Here is a 14,855-nt window from a genome sequence, read left to right as displayed (position 1 = left end):
GAATCGTCTTGCGTGGTTTTTAATGCATAACGACGATTTTGCTGCGTCCACGCATTACTTCGATAGTACTGCGTCCCCATGGCCATTCACGAGTACATTTTTATACATTATTTGAGCGTTTGGTTGAGTAAATCATCAGATTTGGCAACGTTGGGTTAATTTACAACGATGCCGCTTGACACTAAGAACTAAGAAGTATCCTGCGTAGTTTTTAATGCATAACGACGATCGTGATGCGTTTACGCATTACGTTGGTAGTATTGCGTCCGTTGTTGTTTTTTTTAAAAGAAAAAGCGTTTTTTTTTGGGAGCGAAACCCGGTCGGCACAAAGTATAAAAAATAAAAGTGGTGTTTACAAAGTTATTGTTTTATTTTAAATTAAATATTGTTGTCAATTAAACAAACAATTTATAAGTTCCCGAATATTATCTGAATATAAAATAAATCTTATAGAATAAAATAAAAACCTCAAGATATGAATTGAAATCTAGCAAGAATATCGTAACACAAATTGTGAGGATTATTATTAATATATTCATAGAATTATAAATATATATTTTATCACACCTTCATAAATGCAATGAAAACTTTAACTTAAATGAAATCAACAAAAAATCAAAATATAGAAGAATACGTGTGTGAAACATACAGCGAATGCACTAAAATCTAGAACAATATAATAAATCTACTAACAATCTTGCACTTAAACATAAGGAGTATAATTTGAAACATGGACGAACTTCTGGTATACCTATGTATTTAACATTATGTCCACAACCAGATTTTTTAATACTATCCGAGGCACACTCGCATGCAATACATAAAAATATACCAAGTATTCCAAACTACAAACAATATGTCACAAATTATCACAAAAATAAAAGTAGTGGAATTGTAGTCGATGCTAAAGAAAAATTTACTGATATCAATGTTAACGAAATACCAATATGTAACGCAAACTGTTTGTCAATTAATGAATCTAAATAATTAGTCAATTAATATAATCGCATGTATCGAATACATAGCTCGTTATACCCTTATAATCCAGTAGGTACCCAAGCGATTCCTTCAGAAACTTGATCAGGGTGCTTAGGCTGTGAACATCTTGGAATAATTATCGATAATAACATCAAATGGAAAATTCAAATAAACTCCACAGTAGACAGAATGAGAAAACTCATCTTTATGTTTTTTAGACTTAGAAATACTGTATCATTAAAAATACTTAAAGGTATTTATTTTGCACTTGCACATTCTACACTACTACAATATGAAATCGTGGTTTGCGGGGGGGGGGGGTGCGTATAAATCATACCTACGTCCACTTGTGACAATTCAAAAAATATTAATAAAAATCATATTTAAAAAAGCCATATAACTATCCAACAATAAATGTTTTCCAAGGTTTCCCGGTTCCCCTTCTCACAAAAATTTATGACAAAAATACTCGTACATTAAGAACTTCAATTACATAAAGATTTATTTGATAAAAATAATATTCCATAATTAATTTTAAGCTAAATAATTATTTATATTGGAGGACTAACCGTACCACTAGTTCGAACTACAACAGCAAAACATCATTATTTATTTAACGGTATAAAATTATTCAATAAATTACTCCTGGATATATCTGAGGAAAATTATGACAGTTACAAAAAAAAAACATTTTAAAATTCTCTAATACCACCTAATAAATTTTCTTATTGTTTTAAATTATTTATTTATTTATATTATTTCAGGGAAATCAACAGTTTACAATGTGGTTCATTTATACACGTGTAATTTACCTAACTGAGAAACCAATTGCAGATTTCCGCAATATTCTATTCTATTATGTATGTAAAAATTTAAAAACTATACTTACAAGAACTAAAAAATATTAAATTTATCGAAGAAAGCAAACACTTAGTGGCTTGACATTATACAAAATGAAACAAATACTTTGTTTTAAACCACTTTATTTTTATTTATATTTCGTCGACCGGTTTGGATTGAACCCAAATATTGTATAAAATAAATATGAAGTGGTTTAAAACATAGTATTGTTTCATTTTTTAAAAAATATAACGTTATTCAAGAGGGAGATTATTATAACATGAGATTATTTTAACTGGAGATTATTATAACAGGAGATTATTAAAACAGAAGATTATTATAACGTAATACTACATAATATATGTCATTACATAATATAATAACATTTTATGCAGTTTGGTACACGTTTAATACATTTTTAATATAGTTTTTATATTTATTTTGGTTACATCGAAGATAGAATCAGAGAGAATGTTATTATACATATGTTGAACATATTCTTCTAAGACAAGCATTTTTATTTTACTAGATTACATGAGCGTGTGTGCCGTGTAGGTACTTTCAAATCAATTCTGCTTAATAAACTCCACATATTATGTTTCTGCTTATCATTCCTTGGTATTATTTATAACTAACCTGTTTTTATTACTTTTATTGTATTTTCTTGTAAGGCTATTAATAGTTTTTGTAATAATATTTGCAATATAAATATGTAAAAATATATTGTTTTCCTCTCCTAAGCACAAGCATCTTACTTATCAGAAAAGTGATTTAAATATTATTTAATATTATGTTGTAAATATTGTAACACTAAAGATGTTAAGAAATAAAAATAAAAATAAATATTTTTATTTTGAACTTAATGGTATTAATAAGTTTAACTCATTAATTAAAATATTGCAATTTGAGGTTGGACTAATTAAGTTAAATATAAAAACAGATATTATTATATTGAATACGTAACGACAGAAGTTCTGCGTCGATGGTATTGTATCCTCGTGACCAATCACGAGTAGATATTATTTTGTATACATAACGACGGCCGTGCTGCGTCCACGCATTTCGTCGATAGTATTGCGTCCCCATGGCCGTTGGCGAATTTGTACATTTTTATGTATTGTTTGAGTCCTTGGTGAAGCAAAACGCCAGATTTGGCAACATTCAGTTCATTTACAACGTTGCCACTTAGCACTCAGAACTAAAAAGCGCCTTGCGCGGGTGGACATTTTTGTAAGATGGTTTACAGTGGACGGTAAATTGATATCCCGACCTAAAAATGTCCGACCGCCCTCTGCAATGGAGCGAACTGGCGCGTTATGAAATGATACATTTTTACTAAGGATATCGTTGTAAAAAAAATTGTCGCACGCCTGCGCCCAGTAGGTACGTTTGTATACAAGGTGCAACAAGATATTCATTCAAACTTCTCACTATCAATAGACAGTTTGTTGTCAGGTCTGGTGTGTTTCTGGATGTCAAAAAAATAAAACATAAATATATATACATATATTTTTTATGTACCGCACAAGAGTCTCAACCGCTCCCGTCTGGAACAGCGAGACTGTGGCATCTCCAATCTGAGTACTAGGGTGAAGTTATTGGGGAGGGGAAGAAGATGAGGAAGAGAAATGTAGAAAAGTACCTGGCTATTTATATCTGGTCACCAAACACGGCAAAAGCTTGGAAATAACGTTTCCATTCGGAATGGTGGTCACACACCAGGGCGATACTGAGAGTATATTTCACTCTGGAACGTGCTTCAAACACACTTTATATTATGTTTAATGTATTAATTGTGAAATAACACAAACAAATAAAAATTTATTTGCGCACGCCGGGTTTGACCGTCAGATTACGGGCTTCGGATTGCGAGTCGAGAGTCTTATCTCTCAGCCACAGAAGCTGTAATTAATTAATTAATTCACTATGAACGTGAAAACTTCACTAGAAAAGTAAGAAATATTTTGTGTTGTTTATTTATTTGTTAATTTATTTATTACACCTAATAGACGTTTACATTCTAGTTTAATAGTTGAGTATCGCAGTTATTATAAATTCTTCAAAATTAAAACAATAGAGAAAACAAAATAGAATGAAAAAAAAATGTTACAACAAAAGCGTATAATAAAATAAGATACATTGATAAAAATGATAAGAAGTCTCACATAAGTAGATATTCAAAATAAAGAAAAGATTGCAAAAATTATACATATCTATTTGTCTCGATATATTAAAGAATTAAAATAAACAATATTTATATTAATTATTTTTAAGGTGAAATATATCTCCCATATCAGAATAAGTCATGTAATCCTAAGGGGTTTAATAATATAAGGGGCATAACAACGGCCTAAATTTACCTTTTGAAACTCTCAAAACAAATCCAAGAGTCTTAAGGGCCGTATATACGGAAGACGTAAAAATTAAATCGACCTTCAAAACGCCATGTAACAAACAAATAATATACACTCGGACGCAAGAATATATTATTCAGTATGGACGTGAAACCTTTATTAGAATAGTCAGCAATATACGGCAGACGTAACAATTAAATTAGAGTGAACGGACGTGAAACCTATATTAAAAGGAACCTTCAATATACAAAAAATATACACCCGGACGTGAGTATGTACGTGACGCTAGAAATGTATGAGAGTGTAATAAACATCAAAACCTGCATTATTATGAATATTAAAAAAATATGATATTAGCGATTATCGTGAGTAAAACATAGTGCAATATTCACAAAAACAATCTAAAAAAAAGAACTAGAAGTGCTGGACGCCCAAAGACGGATTTACGCACGGACGCAATAAATGTTGTGGGACCTATATATATATATATATACATACACAGAATACATGCACGCATATATAAATACATTCATACACATCTATATATGAACACACACAAACGTAATGTGTATTCACATACACACATAAATATATAGATACATGGTTAATTTTATTATAATGGTTTAAAAGTTAGGAACTCATGTATTCTTTAAAAAAGGCTCGTCCCCTTTCAAATATTCAGTTTTGGACACGTATAATAAAAAGGGATATAGTATTAGTTGATTTTATGTCCCTGTCCAACGCGTTGTATATTTTAGGGGCGATGAACCAGAATTGTCTTTGAGCGAATGTGGTTCTAGTTTTTGGGACCACGCATCCCAGATTTGATGAAAATCGGGTGTTTACTTGGTGTTGAGGAGCCACTAGCAAGTCATTTTTTCGTATGTAGCATAAGCTTGTCTTAATGAATAGCTGGCTAATATCTAAGACCCTAATTTTAGTAAATAGTATTTTGGAGGGATAGGTAGGATGACATTTAAATATAATTTTTATAAACCTTCAAAGAGTTTGCAATGTTTTTAGCATTAGATACTGTGTCATCTTTCTCCATTCCAATAATTTACCCTCTTTTTCGTATGGATCCATGATAACTCCTCACAATGACAATTCAACACACCTTACAAAGTTGATATAAAGTCATTAAAAGTGACGAAACAAAAACTATTTAGCCTAGTTTTGTTTCATCACTTTTCATAACTTGATAACACTTTTTATATGTGTGTTGAATTATCATTTTGATGAGTTATTCGGTCACCATTTCGAATTACACATTATTAAAATGAATGTTGCGTTTTTCTAATTGTATTGAAAATTATTTTATGGTTTACTTTTTTCGGATGCTTTTACGAAATCGGTATATATTGAGTCGTCTTGGGATTTATTTTCAAGTGAATAAGTTATAAATTATATCATTAAAGAAGATAATAATAATAAATCTAAACGAAACATGAAACACGACAAGACACAGAAAATTAAAAATTTACAACAGTCACAACTAGTAATCAAACCCAGGGTTTCTTGTCTTACCGGGTCAGGTGTCTTAAAGTTATAAAATGTTAATTTTTTTTCGAAGAAAACTTCTTCTAACTGCTTTTCACTTTGTGATGGCATGATACTTCCAAAATTATAAATAAAAACATCCCCTTCACTATTCAACCGGCGTTTTATACGAATAACAAATTAAAAAAATATATTCTTAATAATAAAGATATTGATAGTCAAACTAAAAAATCAGGTGTTTATAAACTCAACTGTAATGATTGTAATTCCTTTTATATAGGAAAAACTAATAGAAACTTTGAGATCAGAATTAAAGAACATCTTAGGGCTTTAAAGGGAAACTGTGAATCAGAATTTGCGGATCATTTATTAAATAACGACCATACTTTCGATATTAATTCAGGTTTTAAAATACTACATTCTGGTTACAAGGTATCTCAAATCAATAATTTTGAAATCCTAGAAATAAGAAAACACGTGAATATGAAAGCAGATATTATTAATAAACAAAAATTTTTTATAAACCCCATTTTAAATATTTTCCCAATTACCCGGTCTTTCCCGTCTAATGACATTTTAATTCCTACTTTGAATAACCCTCCCCCACTCTTACCCCTCCCCGCTCCTTCTACCTCTTCTTTCTAGACCTAATTTTAATTATAACTTTAGTATACTTGTGCTCCTAATGAAGTGAACTTGGTTCATGAAACATGTTGAGATTTTGTATCGAAATAAAGTGATGTAAACAATGTTATTTGTGTTTTAATAAAAAATTATAAAATGTTCGTACAAATAGAGACTTGTTTCTTACTTTTGTTTAAAAAGACCAATCTCCACTTTGTAATTTATTATTAGTGGATATTCTGATTTGGCAAAATCATTAGAGTAAATTAAATTAGTAAGTAAATTATTCTTAACACGAACAGTGTTAGAGTGTGTGTTGAGGTAATTGTTCATAATGGCGATGTTTAACCCCTGCAGCGTTTACGGGTCATATATGACCCATATATTCATATTTAATAACAGTATTTTTAATTTTCATTTGACTAAATTTTTTGTAGAAAGCAATCACTTTGTGGTTTGACATATTTAATAAAATACTTTTTGTTTTAAAACCACGAGTTTTTAATAATTTTTAGAACCGACCGGTTTTGCTTTACTCAAACAACTTTAGGGTACAAATTATTACTAGACAAGAAGTACAAAGTGTGAGCTTATATATAAAAAAATGTCGAGGGAGACAACATGATATAAATATAACAAACACAGAGAAATCATACAATACATTTACACAAGTACAAAAGACATGGGAAAACTCGAAAGATAATTATGTAGACTAATGGATTATAATAATATATCTGGAGAAACAAAGCATCAACTGACATGGTCAACTGACAATCAACTGACAGTCCAATTCTTAATCATCAATTAGACATATAAAGTAGTGCAATATTAGGTTTGTTTCCAATAAACACTTAAAAAATGTCCAAGTTCTCGTTATCACCAAATGTAAATGTATTTTATGATTTCTCTGTGTTTGTTATATTTATATCATGTTGTCTCCCTCAACATTTTTTTTATATTTAAGCTCACACTTTGTACTTCTTGTCTAGTAATAATTTGTACCCTGAAGATGCTTGAGTAAAGCGAAACCGGACGGTTCTAAAATTTATTAAAAACTCGTGGTTTTAAAACAAAAAAGTATTGTATTTTTGTTTATAAGTTTAAGCACATAAAATATCATATCTTATCAATGTCTCACCTAAGGTTTTCACCTTTAATGCTGTTTTCCAGCATTTAAGTACACATGTGATTGTAAAACAAGTCAATACTTAATTCCACTTTTTGTTTATAAATATGCTTGAAAACCCCATAAGGTATATTTATTTATTTATTTATTTATTTATTTATTTATTTAACGCCCAGAGGGCTTTTACATGTGGGTGGTACAAATTTAATTTGTATAGGTATAGTTATATAAAAATTTCAAGTAAATATAGTTTGCGCACACTTTATCCATAAGGGTAAGCATGCGCATACCGTAGTGTAAGTGTACGCACTTCACTTTCTATCTGCTTGCTCTTGGGTATAATACGATCCACCCGTGAGTTTTCTCACATACAAATAAAAGCAGAATATTTACCTCTAAAAATGTTTCGTCTCCTGATTAATGAACAGGAGACGAATATTAAATTTTTTCAAAATAATTTAAAAATAGAGTGGTGAGGGTAGGCGCTCACATAACCACGATCGCTAAACTTCATACACTTATCCGCGTACACTTGGATCATACAAAATGGAAATAGTGCAGTTGAGCCATGCACGAATTTGTCCCAAACATCGCCTCGTACGCGATGCGATACCGTGTACGGTTACTCCACGTGAATATATGATTTATTTTCATGTTCTGTTTTAAAGCACTGTAAAAAAACGACCGTCACAACACGGGCACATTAATCTGTCAGTTGAATATAATATAATCTCACACACGCCGCCGATGCTTCGCAAAAAACATATTTAATAAAAAGTTATTGCACGGAAGATTAATATTATTATTGCAAAACAACTTTTTTCAGGTAATGCTTTTTGCTAACGTCACCCACCTTCTTACATATACATGGTAAATTACATTATAATATATATAACACATCAGCCATAACACAGGGGTACTCCTAGCATAGAGGTTGAAATAACATTCAAAATGCACTATCCAATTTATATTTTCTTTCAAAAAAATTAAAATAATACTGGTTATTTGTAGGCCTGTCAAAGGCGGGAGGCTTTGTTAATAGAAAAGTGAATAGAAAAAGAAGGATATAAAAGTGGTTTAGTGGTAAGGTCCTGTTTTCATTAATCTTAAATATAAATAACTTACATCTGTAGAGATCCATTTAGAAACATATGAGTTTTTAGTAATACGTTCATCACAAATGATTTAATATGAAACAAATACCCATTATTAGAGTCTTATGTCTCCTCAATTTGATGGCCATAATACAAGTTAACTAACTATCTGAAGAAATTTAACGAAGAAATAAAACTTTTAGTATCCATTTAAAAAAAGAATTACATCAAAAGGAATAAAATAATCCATATTAATAATGTATGTTCCTTTGCAATGTTGCGTTATTATATCTATTTCTTTTTTATAATGAAAAAGATTACGTGGTTTCATTATAAGTTATAATAATGACCACAAACCACAACAACAAAGCTTCAATCAATTTAATAACTCTTAGGGCCTGTTGTTTCACAGAATTTTAACGATTCATTAAATTTTAAAGTTATTTTTAAAGTTCTGTGAAAGTTTTATTCAAGTTCTGTAATTATTTAAGTTTTGTGTAACAACTAGCCCATAATGGAATGGTAACAGAACTTGAATAAAACTTTCACAAAACTTAAAATTTTATCAATTGTTGTGAAACAACCGGCCCTTATAAGTGCTTGTTTTTCTAGAAATATAAAGAATTTAAAAATTAAACCAACCACAATTTTGGCCACATTCCTACAATCATTTTATTTTCCAATTTAACATTGAAAGTTTAATTTTTGTTCGAGACAAAAAATTGACCACAGAAACACCATCAAACTAAGTTTTTTTTAAAATGTATCTACTGACGACAGCTACACGTGTGTCATAATAGTCCTGCTCTCTGACTCCTTCAGTGATCTCACGAACAAAACACATTTTACCATTAATTTACCACCATGACCGAAATGTCGATAAATCATTAGAATAATCAACACTTTCCGACATCTAGATTTTAAATTAAATGTCCGTTTAGTAATGTATTTTAAAATTAAACGTTTGATCTATCAATGTCACTATCGACAAAATGTTGGCCATTGTTTTAGTAAATAATCTGCCATCTGACAATTCATCAAATATGGGTTATGCTTTGTCACGATTTAGTTGTAAATATAATATTAATGATAACAATGGTTTATGAAAAAGGGAGGCGGATGTTAAATGTATGTATATCCTGTGTGCATTGGCTCACAGTACACCAGATTGGCTTTTGCCAAACATTTTGTTCAATTATTTTATTTCATGAATAATTGATTGAGCATATCGAATTCCCGTTTTAACTCGTGAGATTTGTTTATGTGTTTGGTGTCCGGTCAACCGTTTAAGATGGTAGCTGTGTTGGATAGTACATTTTTACTTCGCCAGAGTTCGCATGAGCGTTAGGAACTGTCGATGGAATAATAATCATCACTGTTCACATAACTACTAGTATACAGGTGTTATGACACTTACTTTAACCATTTCCTGATATTTTTAATTTGGAGTAAAAAAATTAAATGAAGTTTTCACTCTTTGAAACTTTTTTTAACGTTCTTTGTGTCACGTGTCATAATTGATCTCATGTGGTGGGAGCGGATTACATATTGCTCATCGAAAAATGTCACATGGAAACATAAATGATCTATACGCGCTTAGCGTGAATGTTGACCAGAGTATTGAAATTTCTCCGAAACATGAACGGTGCTCACCGATGCCTAGGAACTCTTCGGCGAGGCAGAAATACCCAAAGCCACGATACATTTATTTTTCGCGCCGAGATGGCCCCACTTTAGTTCACAGTTCGCATACCGATAACCCCGGGAGGTCGGTATAAGCTTCAAAATTGCTAGTATTCCTTATTAGGCGTAGGGATGGGAAAGACTAATAAATATTTTTAGCTCACCACAAATTTTGTTAGTTCAAGCCGCCACCGCGATCTGATATTTATTTTTTCATTCTTAGGGGAGGTACAATTTCTAATGTTTTAATAAGGTTCATTACTGGAATCAGAAGGACCCATTTACTTCATTTTATATCCATGCCTGGGCGTTGACTTATTTTAAATAACCTTGGAATACCTTTGTTTCCTTACATAATATTGTATTATAATTTTATTAGCTGTGCGATATGTGGTTTCGTTGTGTTTAATCAATCTAGTCACCAGGTAACCACGGTTTGGTGTTTAATTGAAATTTGATGGCATTACATACAACATATATATTTCTTTAAGAATCGAAGAAATGTGGTAAATAAAAAAGACATGAAAAATCAATTACGCTTTATGTCATTTTCGTATTGAATATGGAATTTTAGGATGAGGATCTGCTGTATCTAAGTATATACTTAACCTGAACACAATTCAAAAAGGAATCATAAAGACCATACTGAAAGTACCCATAAGAAAGCCTTCGAATGAAATTTTCAATAGTTTTGATGTACCAAATGTACAACATATATATGCTAAAAATATACTACTGAAACTATTCGAAAATTCTGTATCGTCGACATTACCGCGTTATAAAATAAAAAATCTCTGACGATGGATACCATAACGCTCTCCGAAACTTTGGCTAAAGAAGGAAGCACAACATGGCATAATAACCGAAAAATTAATAACGATAATCAAAGTGCACGGTGAATGTCTACAAAATTTTGCTACGTAGACTGTTTAAGGGTAAATAAAACACAAGTTATAATCTTAACGAGTCCGAATACCGCGTTAATTAAAATATTTTAGAAAAAAAAACACTTATTTCATGTAATTCTTTAAAACATTAAGATGAATTGATATATAATATGTAGACTTGTGTACATACAAAATTTGAATACTTGGTTTAATACAATTTCAATATAGGATGGAATCACTGACTCAACGTTAACGTTAACGTGTTTTTTACCCCAAAAATGTGATTAGTGCCATAGATGAATTCAAATATTATAACTTTTGTTTCGTATACCCTTAAGGTAAATTATTTTCTACCAAGTAGCAGACATTTATAAATTTCAATATACATATTTTCTATGCATATGCATCGCAAGAATCTTACAATATGTAGGTACTCAAATAGCCTCGACTTTCATTTTCAGACACTTTCTATACAATTTACAAACATGCATTCATAAAAAAATAATGTCGATTAATCAAATAATATTAGCTGCTTGACATTAAGTGCGTGTAATTTATTATTGTGCAATTTAGCAATATTGATCTCATGAATGAAAAGTTCATACGTTATAAGATGAATCATACCACCCAAGGTATTGTTTACCATATTAATATGAATGTGCAGTGACGTTCCTTCATTTTTTTTTCGTGTCGGTTTTTTATGATCCATTTTCCAAACACGTGCCTCTCCTTGATTTAAAATATTTTTTTATCAATCTGAATTCACTGAATTGTAGTGCCTTTGGAAGGATCGAAATGTATCTATTTATTATTATTAAATTAAAACATGACGTCAGAATTATAACAGTATGCAAAATGAATATTTTTTTTTCCTATTTATTCTACTACTCCATAAGATGAGCTCCAGGAGCTCGTGTTTATGGTATAATATTGGATAGCATCAGCAATCGATTCAAAACAAAGGGCCTAATAGCCATCCCAATGCTAAGAACGACCACCTCTCAAAATCACTACTTGTATTTAGGTGTGAAATGGTACAATGTATTATTGTCCAAACACAAAATTAAGGTAAAGAAACATTGAAATATGAACGATAATAATATATTGTACCCTTATTATAAGCTTACGATCTATACTATCTAGTATTTAAAAAAACTTTGACTATTGTTATAATGCTGATTCCCTAAAATTGTGCATATTGAATAATGTTTGTAGTTAATTTGAAGATTGAATAATGTTTGTAGCTAATTTAATGATTATATTATGTTTGTAGCTAATTTAATGATTGAAATATGTTTGTAGCTAATTTGATTGAATTATGTTTGTAGCTAATTTAAAGATTGAATTATGTTAATTTGTATATTGAATAACATTGTAGTTTTTTATTGTAATAATACTTTTAATAGTGTTCACACATCGCCGTTTAAAATTATTTTATTTTTGTATATATGTACTTACACCTCCCATAAACATATCTATTAATTTATCAAAAGTATATTCAATTATGTAATATATTACATACCTTGATTGTTTTTCTAAGGATGACGAATAATTGATGGATATTTTATGCAATAACAAAGTCATTATTTGTTAAAAAAAAGTTATTTATGTTTATATCGATTACGTGTTGATTCATTGAACTTAACCTTTCAGGCCTCTGATATATTCTAATGCACTTCTCTTGTTAGAACCGTCAGAATACAGATTCCAGGAACTTTTTTTCGCATTATATTTGATTCACAATAAATTCGCTGTTTTGGAATGTATTTCAAAATAAAATACTGTTATTGAAAGCTGATGAAAAATTCTTTCAGATGTTAGAATTACAAATCGGCATATGCAATTAAATTTTTTAACGCAAACCAAAATAACGTCGTTTACTGGTGGCTTTTAATAAAAATAATAATTACATTTGGATGATTTGTATGGCGCATTTTTTGTGCAAAATTACCTCAAGGGCGCTGTACAAATTTATGATCTATGTTATTACTATGTTACTATTTATGGAGATAATATACAGTACAATACTTACCTGGTAGGTCACTTGAGATTAACACTTAATTAACATTAACTAATTGTTTATTAGCGAAATTTATTTACAGGATTCAGGACATAATTGGTAAATTGTATATAACTGGACTTTCTCTCAGGAATGGTATATTTAATTTAAGGGTATGACAGTTTTAAAAGGTAAGTTTGTAGTTTAGACCTGAATTCTGTTGGTCTTGTTATGGATTTTAGTTCCGGAGGGAGTTTATCCTAAGTCTTCGGCCCAGATACTCCGAAAGCGCGATCACCAAACTTAGTATTTGGCTTTCGCTTAGGTTCCATCAGTCTGCCTACAGCTGCTGATGTGACTCAGACCAGTGTTTTCCGGGACGCATAATTCAGAGATGTAGGGTTGGGCCATTTCATTGATGGATTTAAACACCATCCAGCACAGTTTGTACTGGATTTTTTCAGGGCACTTGAGCCAGTGAAGGTTACGAAGGTGTTCTGAAATGTGCGGATATTTTGAAACCCCGGTTATAAGCCATGCTGCTGCGTTAAACACTGATTGAAGTTTGTCAATTTGATATTTTCGAAGGCTGGCATAAATGTTTTCGTTTAATGTAAAAATATTTATTTCAAATTTGCCAGCCTTGAAAAATATTTTTCAAATGCTAATTCAACGAATTATTAAATTTTTTTCAATTTCACGTTTATGTTTGTGTTTATACATATTTTTAAATGGAAACTAAAAGCGCGATATTTTCGCTTTCTAACACCCTCTATATCATATTTCTCGCCATAATAAAAAATGAGATAGCGTAACTTTTATGAAATCGTGTCAGGCAGAGAGATATATCTCCCAAAATGGACTCAACGTTGTTTGTCGTCAGTGAAGAATCAAGCTCCTAAAATTTCTCAAGGGGTTAATGATAGCTGCAAAAATATTGTAAAGGATTTAAAAAACTAATGTTCCGTAACGCCAATTGCTTTTGACAGGCCATGTACTAACCAATCGTATCGTCAGAATTTGAACTGTGTAGTTTAAGTTCGCACAAGTCAGCTAAAACGACGGAAAGCCGAGCCAGTTGAAAAAACACCGTTCGTCCCGCCAAATCTCGATCGCCGGTTGTCTAATCGGAATAATCCTAAGACGTATTTTTATCGCAATTTACTTTAAAACAACAAGTGCTAAAGAACCACCAGTTCAGTTCCAGTGCTGACAGATGAGGCTGATGCAGATTTCACCATCATTTCACCGGTAAGTTGCTTGTGAAGTAACGTTACGCATTGTGTTTCCGCATTCGCCTGTCAAAAACCATATAATTAATTTATTTGTTATCTGTGTGGAATAGCCCTTGAGTCGGCTATTCCAACCCCTGTTCGTTTTTCGAACATTTTTGGTGCCGAAACTAGGGAACTTTAAGATTATAATCTATCTATGCCAAAACGGATAGTGCTGTGGAATGTTTCTTAAATTTTGAATAATAATCAATTCGAACAGTAATTAGGTAGGTACCTAGCTCTTGAGTATTTACGACCTACCGCGCATATAATTATAATAGATTAAATTATTATCATTTATTTTGTTTCGTTTTTGGGTACGTTTCCAATCGCGTTTATTCAACATGGCCCCAGCCATTCAAACATTGCGCCGGAAACGGACATTAGCGAATAATAGGTTAGTCAAGACACATGAAATAGCAAAAAGCGCTTTGCACGATGCAACTAAGTGCAACTTACTGTTAGCGCATTATACTACTCTGGAAAAGATAGTTCT

Source organism: Hesperophylax consimilis, chromosome 22 (assembly GCF_061612785.1).
Source record: "Hesperophylax consimilis isolate HC1 chromosome 22, BYU_Hcon_1.0, whole genome shotgun sequence".
Classification (NCBI taxonomy): Eukaryota; Metazoa; Arthropoda; class Insecta; order Trichoptera; family Limnephilidae; genus Hesperophylax; species Hesperophylax consimilis.
Note: the sequence above shows the minus strand (reverse complement) of the source record.